Genomic DNA, 15,190 nt, shown 5'->3' on the forward strand with positions numbered 1-15,190 from the left:
CCCAGCAAGCCACTCACTTGTAAGAAAGCAGCCCAACTCCACCATCTCAAGGCAACTGAAGATGAGCAATAAATGCCGGCTTTGCCAGCGATGCCCACATCCCGAGAATGAATTAAATTAAATGGCCACTCGGAATCAGGAGGCTGACAACACTTTTAACTGTATTACAGCACATGTTGACACCACTGGGGATGGGGATGGAGGAGGGGGAGATATGAGGGGAGATGGGGTGAATGTGGCGGGCAGGAAAAACAAATAAAGAAAGGAATCTCTTACATATTTATACTTGATTTTTAACAAAATCTAAAATGAACTTTACAGAATTAAAAACTTGCATGTGTATCGCGCTTTATTGTGTCCTCGGGATATTTAAAGTGCTTTTCATTCAATTTATTACTACTGAAGCGCTGGCACTGCTGTTATGTAGATAAACATGGCACCCAATTTGTACACAGCAAGATTCCAGATATAGCAAATTAGATGAATAACCAGTTAATCTCTTTTTTTTTGATACACCGTAATCTATTGTCAACAAAGTAGGATGTAAGCTTTGTCAGTCAGTGCTTTTTTTTATTCGTTCATGGGATGTGGGCGTCGCTGGCGAGGCCAGCATTTATTGCCCATCCCTAATTGCCCTTGAGAAGGTGGTGGTGAGCCGCCTTCTTGAACCGCTGCAGTCCACGTGGTGAAGGTTCTCCCACAGTGCAGTTAGGTAGGGAGTTCCAGGATTTTGACCCAGCGACGATGAAGGAACGGCGATATATTTCCAAGTCGGGATGGTGTATGACTTGGAGGGGAACGTGCAGGTGGTGTTGTTCCCATGTGCCTGCTGCCCTTGTCTTTCTAGGTGGTAGAGGTCGCAAGTTTGGGAGGTGCTGTCGAAGAAGCCTTGGCGAATTGCTGCAGTGCATCCTGTAGATGGTACATATTGCAGCCACGGTGTGCCGGTGGTGAAGGGAGTGAATTAGGGTGGTGGATGGGGTACCAATTAAGCAGGCTGCTTTGTCCTGGATGGTGTCGATGGTGCAAACCATGTCAGGGAAAACAGACGTTCTTATAAAAGTTACATGAAATATTAAATGGTGTGAATAAGGTGAAACCAGGACTTTATTTGAAATTTAAGCCACATTTGAGAAAGTAACTTTAAATTAATGAAAAATAAACTTACTCAGATTTTTGGAGAAACAGTGGTCCTCAAAGAGTGAAAAATGTTTGGAATAATCTGCCAGATGGGGCAGTAAAGGCAGAAACATTAAGATACTAACGATGCAGCTGGCTGCTATTGCTGAAATTCAAGCTGCTTCCCAATGCTCTTTGTTCATACTCTGGAAAATTTAGCCTCATTGTCAGTGTCCTTGGTGGAGAGGGGAACAGTTGTGCCTCATTATCAATGGGTGCCCTCTGGGGTGGGGGGGATTTGCACCTCATTGAGTCATTGCCCTCACAGGGGTAGGGGAGAGAGTTGTATGTCATTATGAGTCACCGGCGTCAGAAGAGATGAGGAAAATTCAGAGAGGATATTGAAGGAGAAACGTATTTTGGCGTCCCATACGAATTCCACAATGACCAAGAAAATGCTGATAACTGAGGAAAAAATACTTAAAATACAGAACTGTAATAATGCAGACAATTGGGATTTTCTCTTGCAACACATACATCAGCTGGATGAGTCACACATATCAGACAGAAAGTGCTGAAAATGAACCCTTCACCACCAGAGGTTCTGTAATGCAGGATGGTGTTACATTGAGTTACATTGAGTCTACAGCACAGAAACAGGCTGTTTGGCCCAACAGCTCAATGCTGGCGTTTATGCTCCACACAAGCCTCCACCCTTCCTACTTCATCTACCCCTGAGGTGTAATGATTCCAGTCATTTGTAAAACTTCTCAGAGTTTTCTAATGTGTATCAGACAGTCAATTTGCCATTATCTATCATGGGGGAGATGCTGCTAATACACAGAGTATATAAGTTACAAGAAATGCAGTTAAATTGTGATTTTAATAAAGCATATTGTTTTAGTTCTGATATGGCCCCAACACAGGGCCCCAACTATTCACTGTATTTATTAATGACTTCGATGACAGGATAGAGAGCCACATATCCAAGTTTGCCGATGACACAAAAATAAGCAGCATTGTAAGCAGTGTAGGTGGAAGCATAAAATTACTGGGAGATATTAATAGATTAAGTGAATGGGCTAAACTGTGGCAAATGGATTTCAGTGTAGGCAAGTATGAGGCCATCCACTTTGGACCTAAAAAGGATAGATCAGAGTATTTATAAATGGTAAAAAGCTCAAAACATTGGAGGTCCAAAGAGACTTAGGGGTTCATGTACACAGATCATTAAAATGTCACGGACAGGTACAGAAAATAATCAAAAAGACTAATGGAATGCTGGCCTTTATATCTAGAGGACTAGAGTACAAGGGGGTAGAAGTTATGCTAGAGCTATACAAAACCCTGGTTAGGCCACACCTGGAGTACTGTGTTCAGTTCTGGGCACTGCACCTTCGGAAGGATATATTGGCCTTGGAGGGAGTGCAACATGGATTTACTAGAATGATACCTGAATTCCAAGGGTTAAATTATGAGGATAGATTATACAAACTAGGGTTGTATCCCTGGAATTTAGAAGATTAAGGAGAAATTTGATTGACGTTTTAAAGATATTAAGGGCAACTGATAGGATAGAGAGAAACTATTTCCGCTGTTTGGGGAGTTTAGGACTAGGGGACATAGCCTAAAACTAGGGGACATAGCCTAAAACTTAGAGCCAGGACTTTCAGGAGTGAAGTTAGGAAACACTTCTACACGCAAAGGGTGGTAAATGTTTGGAACTCTCTTCTGCAAACGGCAGTTCAAGCTCAATTGTTAATTTTAAATCTGAGATTGATAGATTTTTGATAACCAAAGGTATTAAGGGTTATGGGATTAGGTCACAGATTAGCCATGATCTCATTGAATGGCGGACAGCTCGAGGGGCTAAATGGCCTACTCCTGTTTGTATGTTCCTAGTTAATTGGATGTTTTGAACACTGAAGCTGATTAAGTTGCTTTATTTTAAAGTTATTGTGACATTATGAAAGTACTGAGGAGAGCAAATTATTGATTTTAATATTAAACATTTACATCTCTGCTGTGTGAGGTGCCCTGGACTGGTTATGCTGGTGTTTGCAATCATCGGTGCAGCAAATAAAAAAAACTAGAAACATAATGAAATTGGTCCAATGAACTGCAGAACCTGTGTATACTGTTTAGAAATGACAAAAATAATGACACATAGTGGTCATTTAAGGTAATATTCTTATCTCAGGGTTTGAATGATGACTAGAAACCACCTTTGCTTTGTTTTTGTGGCTTGGGATGCCACCTGACCCCTTCAATGAGATTGATTGCTGCCTGATAATTACTGCTGGGGTTCCATATATATAACAACTTGGACTTTCTTTTCATCCATTCTCAGGATATGAGGGTCACTGCAAAGACCAGCATTTATTGTGTATCCCTAGTTGCCCTGAGAAGGTGCTGGTGGGCCGTCGCCTTCAAGTGGTTTGCCAGGCCACTGCAGAGCCCCAGGTAAGAGCCAACCACACTGGTGTGGTACTGGAGTCACACATAGGCCTGACCAGATAAGGACAACAGGTTTCGTTCCCTAAAGAACATTAGTGAACCCGTTGGGTTTTTCCAACAGTCCAACAACTTCATGGTCACTTTTACTGATGCCAGCTTTTTATTTCCAGATTTTTTAAACTGAATTCAAATTCTAAAACTGCCATGGTGGGATTTGAACTCACTTTCTCTGGATTATTAGTCCAGCAAACATTATTACTTCTATAACATTGGCTGTGCTCGGTTTTCCGTCTTTCCCCACTCCCATCCCTGTCGATTATTTTGGTAATTCTGGGGCGGGCAGAGGCTGAAAGCAACTTGCAATACTTTGGGCTGCATCTCTGCCTCCCCCTCCCTATCTTCTGCAGGACGACTTCCCAGGGCCTGTAACTGCGCACTTCTGTCCCCAGACAGGAGAGTCTGAGGAGTCCGCCTCTGGTATGGTAATGACTCTGAGACTGGAAATCTGACCAAGATCAGGGGGGCTATCTCAGGCCAGGCAGAAGCGCTTACCTACCTCACTTCCGCTGGCACAACTGCTGAGCAGGAAGCCCTGACCATTATATACAGGACAATGTCCGAGTGGGTGGTCACCAAGTGGGGGAGGGGAGAAGAAAGGAAGAGGATCAGGAGGGGGATAGATATGGTTGAAGAGAAGGGTCTTAAGGAGGTTTTTGAAGCAATGAGGAAGGTGGCAAGGAGGAAATGCTGATGGTGCAAGTTCCAGAGAGTGGGGGCAGGGTGACTGAAGAACAGCGAACTGAGCCCGTAATCATTTCTAAGTACACATTATTCTGTATATAATCTGTCAAAACTCCTTGATTGGATTACAGAATGCAATTACTCCTGGGTTTACATTACACTATATACAAACAAACTGACCTCCTTAATTAGATTACAGTGTATGATTGATTACTCCTGGGTATTAATTACTCTACATATATAAACAATTTGACCTCCTTGATTATATTACAGTGTGTGATCACTCCAGGGTATTAATTACTCTACATATATAAACATTTTGACCTCCTTGATTAGATTACAGCGTGCGATCACTCCTGGGTATTAATTACTCTACATATATAAACATTTTGACCTCCTTGAGATTACAGTGTGCGATCATTCCTGGGTAATAATTGCTCAGTATACAAACAACCCAACCTCCTTGATTAGATAACAGCCTGTAATTAGCCCTGGGTGTGTATATTTTTCAATAATAAAGGGCCACTGCTTGTGATGCAGTACATTCTCATTAACCAAACATTCTTTCATCACCTCATCATTTGTGTTACAAATTCATAGGCACCAGTTATGAAAACAAAACCAATTCTTAATGGGTCACCATCGAGTTGTTTCATTGGCTACAACCTGCCAGTCCAAGTATCGCAATTAACAGACCACTTTGTTCTGATTTACAATATATTCTCTGTAATATTAACATTTTATAGGTTCTATTCTTTGAGAATACCAGTGTAAGCAGAGCACAACCTTTGGGGTCCAGGATCATGGGGGGCAGAATTTTCCAAAACACAAGCACTGTGGAGACTAATGCCAAATGTTAGAGAGTCCCAGGATCTTTGAACCACAATGATTTAACATAGATTGTTTTTAAAATGAAATATTTTATTTATACAGATGATGTTTGTGGAGTGATATACAAATGTTTTACTCAGAAAATTGACTAATTTATAACGTTCTTCTTGTCATTCCTGTTTTATTTTAAACTCTTAATCTGCCCGATTAAACTTTAATGAGCTGGTGTTTAGAATCAAACTAGTACAAATAATTATCATTCAATAGTAATATCCTTTAGTTTCTCTGCATTACCATAAACCTTTAAAGTAAATCTTCTAGTATAATATACCTGTGTTGTTTAATATGTATTATAGCTGTGAATTTTAGGAAAGATTTTAGGATATTAAATACATTTTAGTATCAGCGTATAATACCCAACCTGTAATATGGATGTTTTGGGTGGGGAAAGTGGGAGGCGGGGGTGTGTTTTATACTCTTTAGTTTTACAGTACATATTCTTATGTAGTGAATGATGATAACATAATCAGAAAAATTGGCCAAGAGGAGACAATAAGCAAACAGTGTGAAGGAGCTAAATGAGCATTCGTAGACAAGCGATTACCCTAGGGGTGATACAGTAACTGGCATTTCAACTGAGTCGTTTAATTCAAAATCTTCTCATTACTGGGCTTATTTTCTCCAGGCCAGTTCCATTGATAATCTCATCAATATTTAATGTTTAAAGGGGAAGTGGGTGGGGGTGGAGGTGATAATAATTTTTTTTAAAAATCTGTAATATTTTATGTTCAACATATTTCTTCCCTCCTGCCCTGAAACTCACTCTTGCTAAGGTACTGTTCCATGGGTGCCAGCACCCTCTGGTAAATTGCTCTCCTTCATTCGAGGCTCTAGTAGGGTTATCAACTCTGCTTGGGCGTATACCAGGAGGTTTCATCACATGACTACTGCCTCCAACCACCCCGTCCCCACCCTCCCGTCATTGGTCGCTTGACTCCTCCATCCTCGCGGCACACCGTCTTCCTAAGCCAATTGGAAAGTGAACAGATTCTTCGTTACCTAATTGGATTATTCTTGACTCTCAGCCAAACAGTCTTTTTTCCCCATATTTTAATAACTAATAAATAAAAGTGTTCAAAGACAATGAAAAGAACACACATTTATTTTTAATGCCCCTATGATTTTTCTTCTGGGTTGCTGGCTGCAGTGTCCAGAAGATTAATCTTGAGTTCCTGTTAACTCCAGGACAATCCTGGGGGGTTGGCGACAGCCAATGTTAACAGGTTATTGAATCATGGAGGGCATCACAGTTGGACCCAATCCTGTTCTTGCATAACACGTAACATTAATTGATGTGAAGTTTTCAGCAGGCGTTTCTAGGTAACAATCAGGAGTGGAAAGCCTGACTGATTTCCCCAACCGCATCCCAACCCAACCCCATTCGTCCAAGCCACAAGCACTGAGGCCAGTAGTAGCACAATTACTGTCACCCTGACACAAGTATTTTGAAGAGAAGTCCTGATAGTGACATCTTTAAAATAAGTCTGGATGTTCAGATTAGGGTTTCTAACAATCTAGGATCAACTGATGAAGGAAAAACAACTGCGTTTATTTAAGCAAAACTATATGTAGCACCATTCAGCTCATTGCCAGCTTGCCACTTTCATATTGAAGACTGACTGAATTTTTCAGTCTGGCTCTAACCAGTTGCTTAATTGTAACATTAAATCAGCGATTACTGGTGTCAAGGGAATGTCTCATACTCAAACTGCTACATCGTTACAGGGCTGGAGTTGCACAGTGTGAAAACACTGGCTTTTTCCCTCTGGAACCGGTTTGATTCCAGCCAAACTAATGGGTTGTAATTCTATTCTTTCTGATGCCCTTGAGGATCCAAAAATAAAAGATGTGACCCGTATCAACTGAACATCTATTGGGCATGAATACAAACTGGACATTAATTGGTTGTCTTGCTTAAAAAGATCACAAAGATGGTTGGTTGGTGTTGGTAATGTCACATTAATGCAGTGGAAGACATTCATCTGAGGTTGGAGTTAAGCCACATTGTTGGCTCAGAGTGAGGGAAACTTTACCTTGAAACGAATCTGCACTGCACCACAATTGAGAATGCCTCTGTTGACATTGAGTACTAAGAGTGATAAAATGTTTCAACTCCTCAGCACTGGTATCCTTTACAGTGACAAACATAAACGTTCATTACACACCAATCTTTTTTAAAAACAAAGTAAATGGATGTCATAAGTGTTAAAGTTATGTGGGAAAAGACATCCACAAATGTGGGATAAACACTGCATCTCACCCATCAATGTATAGGATCTATTTGTACTTCCAGTGATCTGAGTTTGAGATATTTTCTGGTTTCTCAGCACCCAGCATGTTGTCAGATCTAACATTCTGCTGTCCTACTTATCTCTCTGTAGTGTGATACTCTTTGCTGTAAACCCCTAATCTGCCCTGGTTAAAGGGAGGGTGCCTGGCAGCACAAGTCTGTAACACAATTGAACTGTGACAATTATGCAGTTCTGGAGTTGTTCGGTGTCATTCTTGTCACTGTTGATTGCACTGATCTTGTGTGCAGGCAGTGTGGTAATGCAGAACAGCTAAGACAGATATTACCAAACCAGAATGTCAACAAACCAGTAATTGCATTGTTACTGCTGATCAGAACTCAGAAATTCCTGCCCCATATCTTTGATGCCCTTTTAAGTGGCTGTGTGATGGCAAACCGCTGAGAAAAACTGGGTTTCTCCACTTCGCACGGTGCTGACAAGCCCTAGAAAGGTTCAGTAAGTTCAGGGTGTGAGAGATGCATCACTACATTTTGCAGCTTTGCATATCATAGGAACAGGAGTAGGCCATTCAGCCCCTCAAGCCGGTTTTGCCATTCAATTAGATCATGGCTAATCTGTATCTTAACACTATCTACCCACCTTGGTTCCATAACCCTTAATAACCCTTGCCTAACAAAAATCTATCAATCTCAATTTTGAAATTTCACGCCATTAACATGAGGTCATCACTATACACCCAGTTATGGCAGGCACACAGCCAGAAGACGCCACTTGCAGGGTATCTTAAAGTTATGCTACTTGATTTATTAGATTTCCATTCTCACAACTCGATGGACCAGAATTTGCTGGCAAAATAACGGCCAATTTAATGCCGCTCGCCGTTATTAATGTGTAAATCGTCCAGTAATTTGTAGCGAAGAAGAGATACCCCGTAAGTTGCGAATCGCCACAAATTCCTCACGGAAACAGCAGCTCGCCCTCAACCTTCCCATGAGTTTCAAGAAATTGCTGCATTTGCGCTTTAATTACCAATTAAACTCACCACAGAAAGTTAGGGTTGGTACTAATTAGTGTTAGGACCCTTTTCATGATGAGATTTATGTTCCTACAATGCCACTCAACCTCTCCGGCCCACAATTGAAACTGTGGAGTCTCATTCCTACAGATAGTAAATTGTTCTTGGAGACTTCTAAAATTTTAAGTTTTAAATTTTTTTTCTTACTTTTCCTTCCAGTCTCTCTATTTTCTCTCTCTCTTAATCCAATCTTTCTTTCCTTCTCTTTCAGCACCTGATTTGACCTTAATTGACCCCTATTTCCTTCTCCCTCATTCCTCTTTCTTTCTCAATCTTTAAATCTCATTGGTTAAGGAGATAGACTGTTGCCCCCGTCGTTTACCAAGATCGCAGATGCCCCATTGCCCTCGCCATGCCGTTGTCAGCTCGCACTTCTAGCAACTTGGGGTACAAAACATTTACATACACGTACTTGGTCTACCTCATCTGCGGATACCTGAGACTACAAGTGCAGTACAACAATCACTAATTATCCTTTCCACATGCTCAACCATAACAGAGGCTAGTTTGCTTAATCTGCTCAGCTCACTGTGCATACTTAAAACAAAATAATCATGATTTAGCCATTAATGAAATGCCAAGTTCATTGAGACATTAAACTGAAGCCCCATCTACCCTCTCAGGTGGACGTAAAAGATCACATGCTATTATTTCGAAGAAGAGCAGGGCAGTTCTCCCTGGTGTCCTGGCCAGTGTTTATCCCTCAACCAACATCAATAAAACAGGTTATCTGGTCATTATCACATTGCTGTAAGTGGGACCTTGCTGCGTTTCCTACATTACAACAGTGACTACACTTCAAAAGTACTCAATTGGCTATAAAGCGCTTTGTGACGTCCTGAGGTCACGAAAGGCGCTGTATCAATGCAAGTTCTTTCTTTCTTTCATTCTTCTGTTTTCCGATCTCAGAAAAGCAAAATCCACTCCTAAGTAATGTTATTTTGAAGCTTTTTAAAAACAAAACTAGAAAAAAATTGTTAATTGCTGCATGGATTGCTTAGCCGTGGTTCCTCATAATTCCTTGTACCATGTGTGTGGTATGTATCCTATTCAAATGTAATCACTTTAATAATCCCCCATCTGCTTTAGTTATTTTGGTCTAACTACAGTGTCAAGAACAGAAGATACTCTAAATGCAAACACTTGAAGCAACATTTCTTATCTGGAAGATTACTGCTCTCCAAACCATATGTGCTTTTGAAATTACGTCAACACACATATTAAAAATTTGCCCTGGCTATTTTCTGGCTATTTTTGTATCCTTAATTCGGTTCATCATTTAAAACCACAGCTGCAAAAGGACAAGCCATCAGCCATTAGACAATGAGAAAGGTTCACAGCTGAAATATTGTTGGCTGTTTTGTATCTGGGATACTATGCACACCCTCATCTCATTCTGAGCTGATTTACTTTTAAAGATGAGAATATAAAGTCACTTAACACCAGAGTAGAAACTCAGTGACCTTGAAAACATACCGAATGCTAAACTACAGGAGGGAAAGATGATTAATTATGTCTTCTGAAAATGATAATTAAATCATTTTATTAATAGTGAAAATGGACTGTTGGCAAGAAGACTATGACAGTGCCATTCCACCAAAGTATTTTAAAAGACAATTTTATATCCCATGAGTACCACAAGGACTCTTGTTCAACATCAATCATTTCACATCTTTCAAGATATCACAAATATCTTGTCTTGTTAAACATAAACTTGATATTAAGTGGCGTATCAATATACAGTTGTGCAAAGGATATGTAAGATAACTTAAGACAAACTCTGGTAATGATCCTTGAATTGGTTCAAGGAACACTCACTACTTTTTCTAAGCACCAGTAAATGTCATAGTATTCCATCTTTAACACTGACAGAACCCTCAGTCTTCCAGTTAAGAAATAGTGGTGTATGTCAACAGTATTCAGTCATCTGAATCTCTAGCCTTTGAGCTCTGGGAAACTAAATTCAAAGCTGGCTCAGTCAGGGAGCTTAGATACACTCAGTTTGAATTATATGCGTCTCCTTTTGTATTCATAATTTTAAAATATAAAATGGCCCCAGCAATTAATAAAAGTCTTTCACTCCAGTTCTTCAAGGACTAGTGTGAGAACATGATGTGGAGATGCCGGTGATGGACTGGGGTTGACAATTGTAAACAATTTTACAACACCAAGTTATAGTCCAACGATTTTATTTGAAATTTACAAGCTTTCGGAGGCTTCCTCCTTCCTCAGGTAAATGTCAGGAACTCCTGACATTTACCTGAGGAAGGAGGAAGCCTCCAAAAGCTTGTAAATTTCAAATAAAATCGTTGGACTATAACTTGGTAGTGTGAGTACAGTTTCAGATAAGAGGTTATATGGACATTGCAGAATTGAGAAGGGAGCTTTCCCTTTAAAACAATCTTCTGCCACAGCCCAGTATCCAATGTGCACCAGCTTCTCCAGCAATGCTTCAGCATTCCTTTAGGATATCAGAAGCTTCCTACATGCCAAAGATCATGAATAATAACAAACTTATGCACAACTGAGGCCACAAAGTCTGTAGTCCAGGCCTGGTATGTGGAAACAGTCCTCTTTGACATGATACCTTGGAAGGGATATAAAATGGCTTTGAACTGGTCTTGCAGCAGAGACAAAATGAAGAAATATGGGCCTTGCAGCATGGAAATTATAAAACTGATTTTTACACTGCATTCATGCAGAACTCCATTTTAGGCATCTGTGCCTTGAAATTAAGTCTTTTATTAATATATGAATGCTTAACATGTTTTGTTGCTATTTTAATGAAGGCATTAACACATTTAAAATGGGTTAATGCCTCCATTGAAATAGCACAGAGAAAAATTTCATGTGATTGCATTAAGCATTCTGAAACTCATATTCAAATTGCCTAATTTCAAGACAGTAGTTTGGTCAGTTCTGCAATGGGCAGTTTTAAAAGCCCTGTGATAATTACTGACTAACAAAACTCACCAAATGGTGATGAGAAAGTTTAATATGCCATTGCTCTTTTTGATATATAGTAATGACCTGGACTTGGGTATACAGGGTATAATTTCAAAGTTTGCAGATGACACGAAACTCGGAAATGTGGTAAACATGTGGAGGATAGTAACAGACTTCAAGAGGATATAGACAGACCGCTGAAATGGGCAGACACATGGCAGATGAAATTTAACTTAGAGAAATATGAAGTGATTAATTTTGGTTGGAAGAATAAGGAGAGACAATATAAATGCAATTGTACAATTTTAAAGGGGGTGCAGGAACAGACTGACCTGGGGGTATACAAGGTGGCAGGACAAGTAGAGAAGGCTGTTAAAAAGGCATACGGGATCCTGGGCTTTATAAATAGAGGCATAGAGTACAAAAGCAAGGAAGTTATGCTAAACCTTTATAAAACACTGGTTAGGCCCTAGCAGGAATATTGTGGCCAATTTTGGCACCACTCTTTAGGAAGGATGTCAAGGCCTTAGAGGGGGTGCAAAAGAGATTTACTGGAATGGTGCCAGGGACGAGGGTCTTCAGTTATGTGGAGAGACTGGAGAAGCTGGGGTTGTTCTCCTTAGAACAGAGAAGGTTAAGGGGAGATTTGATAGAGGTGTTTGAAATCATGAACGGATTTGATACATTAAAAAGGAGAAACTGTTTCCAGTGGCAGAAGGGTCAGTAACCAGAGGACACAGATTTAAGGTAATTGGCAAAAGAACCAGAGGCGACATGAGGAATAATCTTTTTATGCAGCGAGTTGTTATGATCTGAAATGGACTGAATGGAAGGGTGGTGGAAGCAGATTCAATAATAACTTTCAAAAGGGAGTTGGATAAATACTTGAAGGGGGAAAATTTGCAGGGCTATGGCGAAAGAGCAGGGGAGTGGGACTAATTGGATAGTTCTTTCAAAGAGCCGGCACAGGCACGATGGGCTGAATGGCCTCCTTCTGTGCTGTATCATTCCATGATTTTATGATTCCATGATAATCCTTTAGTGGATTAGGATTGTTCCCATTCCATCTTTCGGTTCTATGTTCAAGCTGACTGAGTATCTGGACTGACCCAAACTCATTTGCTTGATTCCTTGCAGCATGATGTGAATCCTTTCCAGATTCATCATATCACAGCCTCTGTTCAGCTATAAGACTTGGCTTGTTCTTTTTATATTCTCATTTCCCTCCATTAGTTGAGCTGAAGTTCTGCTCTGGTTACTGTTTTTTACTTGGTGACTATGATTCAAAGAGCAGAGAATTTTAATATTCCCTTACAGGTAATCCTCGGCAAACATAATAAATCAAACCAGAAGAATTTTCATTCCTCCAGTCAGATCCCAGAGGTGAAAGCTTCTAACCCAATGCATCACTCAATCAAAGTTCCCTTTGGTTTAAAGCCACCCAACCAAGTGCACAAAAAGTACAGTGTTGGAACCCAGATTAAAGCCATACTTTAATTAATTTTAGAGTTGGCTATTTTTCTTATCTGTCCTTTTTTGGAGCTCTTATCTTTGATTGTAGGAGAAGCACTGCCACAATCCAATTACAGTAGATGCCATATATCAGCTTTGTCATCTGCCTTAGTACAACTATCTGTGTGTAAGTATTAAATTGCACACAGATAAGACTCTATCATATCCCGGCAGAGACAGTCAATAATGACAGCAGGAGGAGAGAAACCAGATGAGCCTGAGAGTTCTATTGACTTTGATACTTTGATCACTGTTATATTGAAATAATATGTTTACGATAAACTGTTTAAGAGGAATGATTGACTCGTATCACAGTCTGCATGGACTCTTTTACATTACAAATTTGTTAACATCAAGGGTGAGACTGCAAGCATTCAGGATCAGTCAATACAGGCCTTAATGGTGCTAAATATTAACCTTGACACCACCTGGGATGTCCTAAGGATTGGAACGGGTAGAAGTAGATTGCATAAGTTAAAATCATATTGGAGTTTTACTTTTCGTACCCCGTTTACAATTAATTAAAAGTGGTGATTAGGACTCTATAACTTGGTTAGTAAATGCACTGCCCAATGCGGGACTGAGACCTACAAATCATGAAGGCTCCATGGGCTTTGCTGAATTAGTTGGTTTCAGCCAGCTGGCAGTGTGCGGGGGGGCTATAATTACGTTCAGCACCTTGAGCTATAGAAGGGAAGAAAAAAAAATCAACCAAGCTGCCCATCTTCAATTACTGGTCTGCAGGAAAATACATATGTGTTAGTGTAAATATCAGGTGAGGACAAGATTGTGCTCGGACTGTAATGGCCACCCCCCTCCCCCAACACACACTGACTAGGCTCAAACATGAAGAAGGACCACTTTTGTGAGATGCAGTAGGGCAGCTGATGCCCCTGAAACACTACCCCAATATGAACAAGTGCTTTCTGAAGAGGAGGGCAAGAGAAAAAACCCAAGTAGTGATTTTAAACCTGCTCGCATGGCAGAAACCAGTCGGGCAGACAGTTAAACTCGCCCATGGGACTTGGTTTCTGATGTTTACCGTAGATTCATTGTGAGTCCCAGGATGAATGTTCACCCACTGCAGCCCAGTGACCTCCTTGCACCCTTCAAGTTGGGAGCCCAAAGCTCATCTCTTCCCATTGCCACTCCCCAACTACTCCAGTCTCCCATATGCGGTGTTATCAGCCAAAATACCACCAACTGTCACTGTTGCTTTTTCCTCTAGTTCTACAATCTAGCAGTGTTTAATAAGAAAGCAAAAAGGAACCCTACACAAAACACAATACAAACACAAAACTTGTTATTGTACTTCTAATTGCATTGGAGCTGTTTTCATGAGAACAGAGAAGATTATGGGATGATTTAATAGAGGTGTTTAAAATTATGAAGTGATGGGACACAGTAGATAGAAACAGATGGTTTCCAGTGATTGAATGGTCTAGAACAAGGGGACATAAATATAAGATTAAATGTAAAAGATTTAGGACAGAGAGCAGGAGAAACTCTTTTTACACAGATGGTTGAGAGGAAATGAACTACATGACCAGAGTTAGGGATTGAAGCAGTTACCATTTCAACATTTAAGAATAGGTTAGATAGATGGAAAAGGGAATAAAGCGATATGGGAACAGGTCGGGGCACGTGGGATTATGATTACGCCTGCGTGGAGGATAATCATCAATATGGATTGTCTGGTCTAAACGTATGTTATAATTTCTTTGCAAGATTCTCAGACTAAAATAACTCTGCATTCTTGAGGAGAATCAAATGCTCTGACCTAGCTTCAGGGAAAAAACATATCACATTCGGAGGTAATCAAACTAGACTGAATCTGCAACTCTTTTCTGAAAGAGCCTGATGGTCCCTACAAGTTGTTAGTGACCACTTAACTTGCCTAAAGTCTGAGTTTGCTCGAGCTTCAATTCATGTTCGTGATTGACAGCTCACACAGCTGATAACTTCATTGAGACATGCACAGCCTAATACATGATGCTGTTCACTGATAACCAGTTTCACTTAGTGAACAAATTATGGTATATTAGAAACCATGCCTATCATGGGTTCCTGAGTAACCCTGTTCACTGCAAATTAAAGTTTTCTTATCTGGAGAACGTTGCTGTCAAATACAGTGGGAGAGAGAGAAATTATTAAAGGTATCTTCCCCAATAAAGGATGTCTAAATATTATAGACCAG

General features: G+C 40.3%; 1 protein-coding gene across 1 annotated transcript in view; it reads right to left on the reverse strand.

The window, feature by feature from the left end:
- LOC137342515 (glutamate receptor ionotropic, kainate 3-like) overlaps window positions 1–15,190 on the reverse strand; it is a 363,766-nt gene that overhangs the window by 97,597 nt on the left and 250,979 nt on the right. The window lies entirely within an intron of this gene.

Source organism: Heptranchias perlo, chromosome 26, assembly GCF_035084215.1.
Source record: "Heptranchias perlo isolate sHepPer1 chromosome 26, sHepPer1.hap1, whole genome shotgun sequence".
Lineage (NCBI taxonomy): Eukaryota > Metazoa > Chordata > Chondrichthyes > Hexanchiformes > Hexanchidae > Heptranchias > Heptranchias perlo.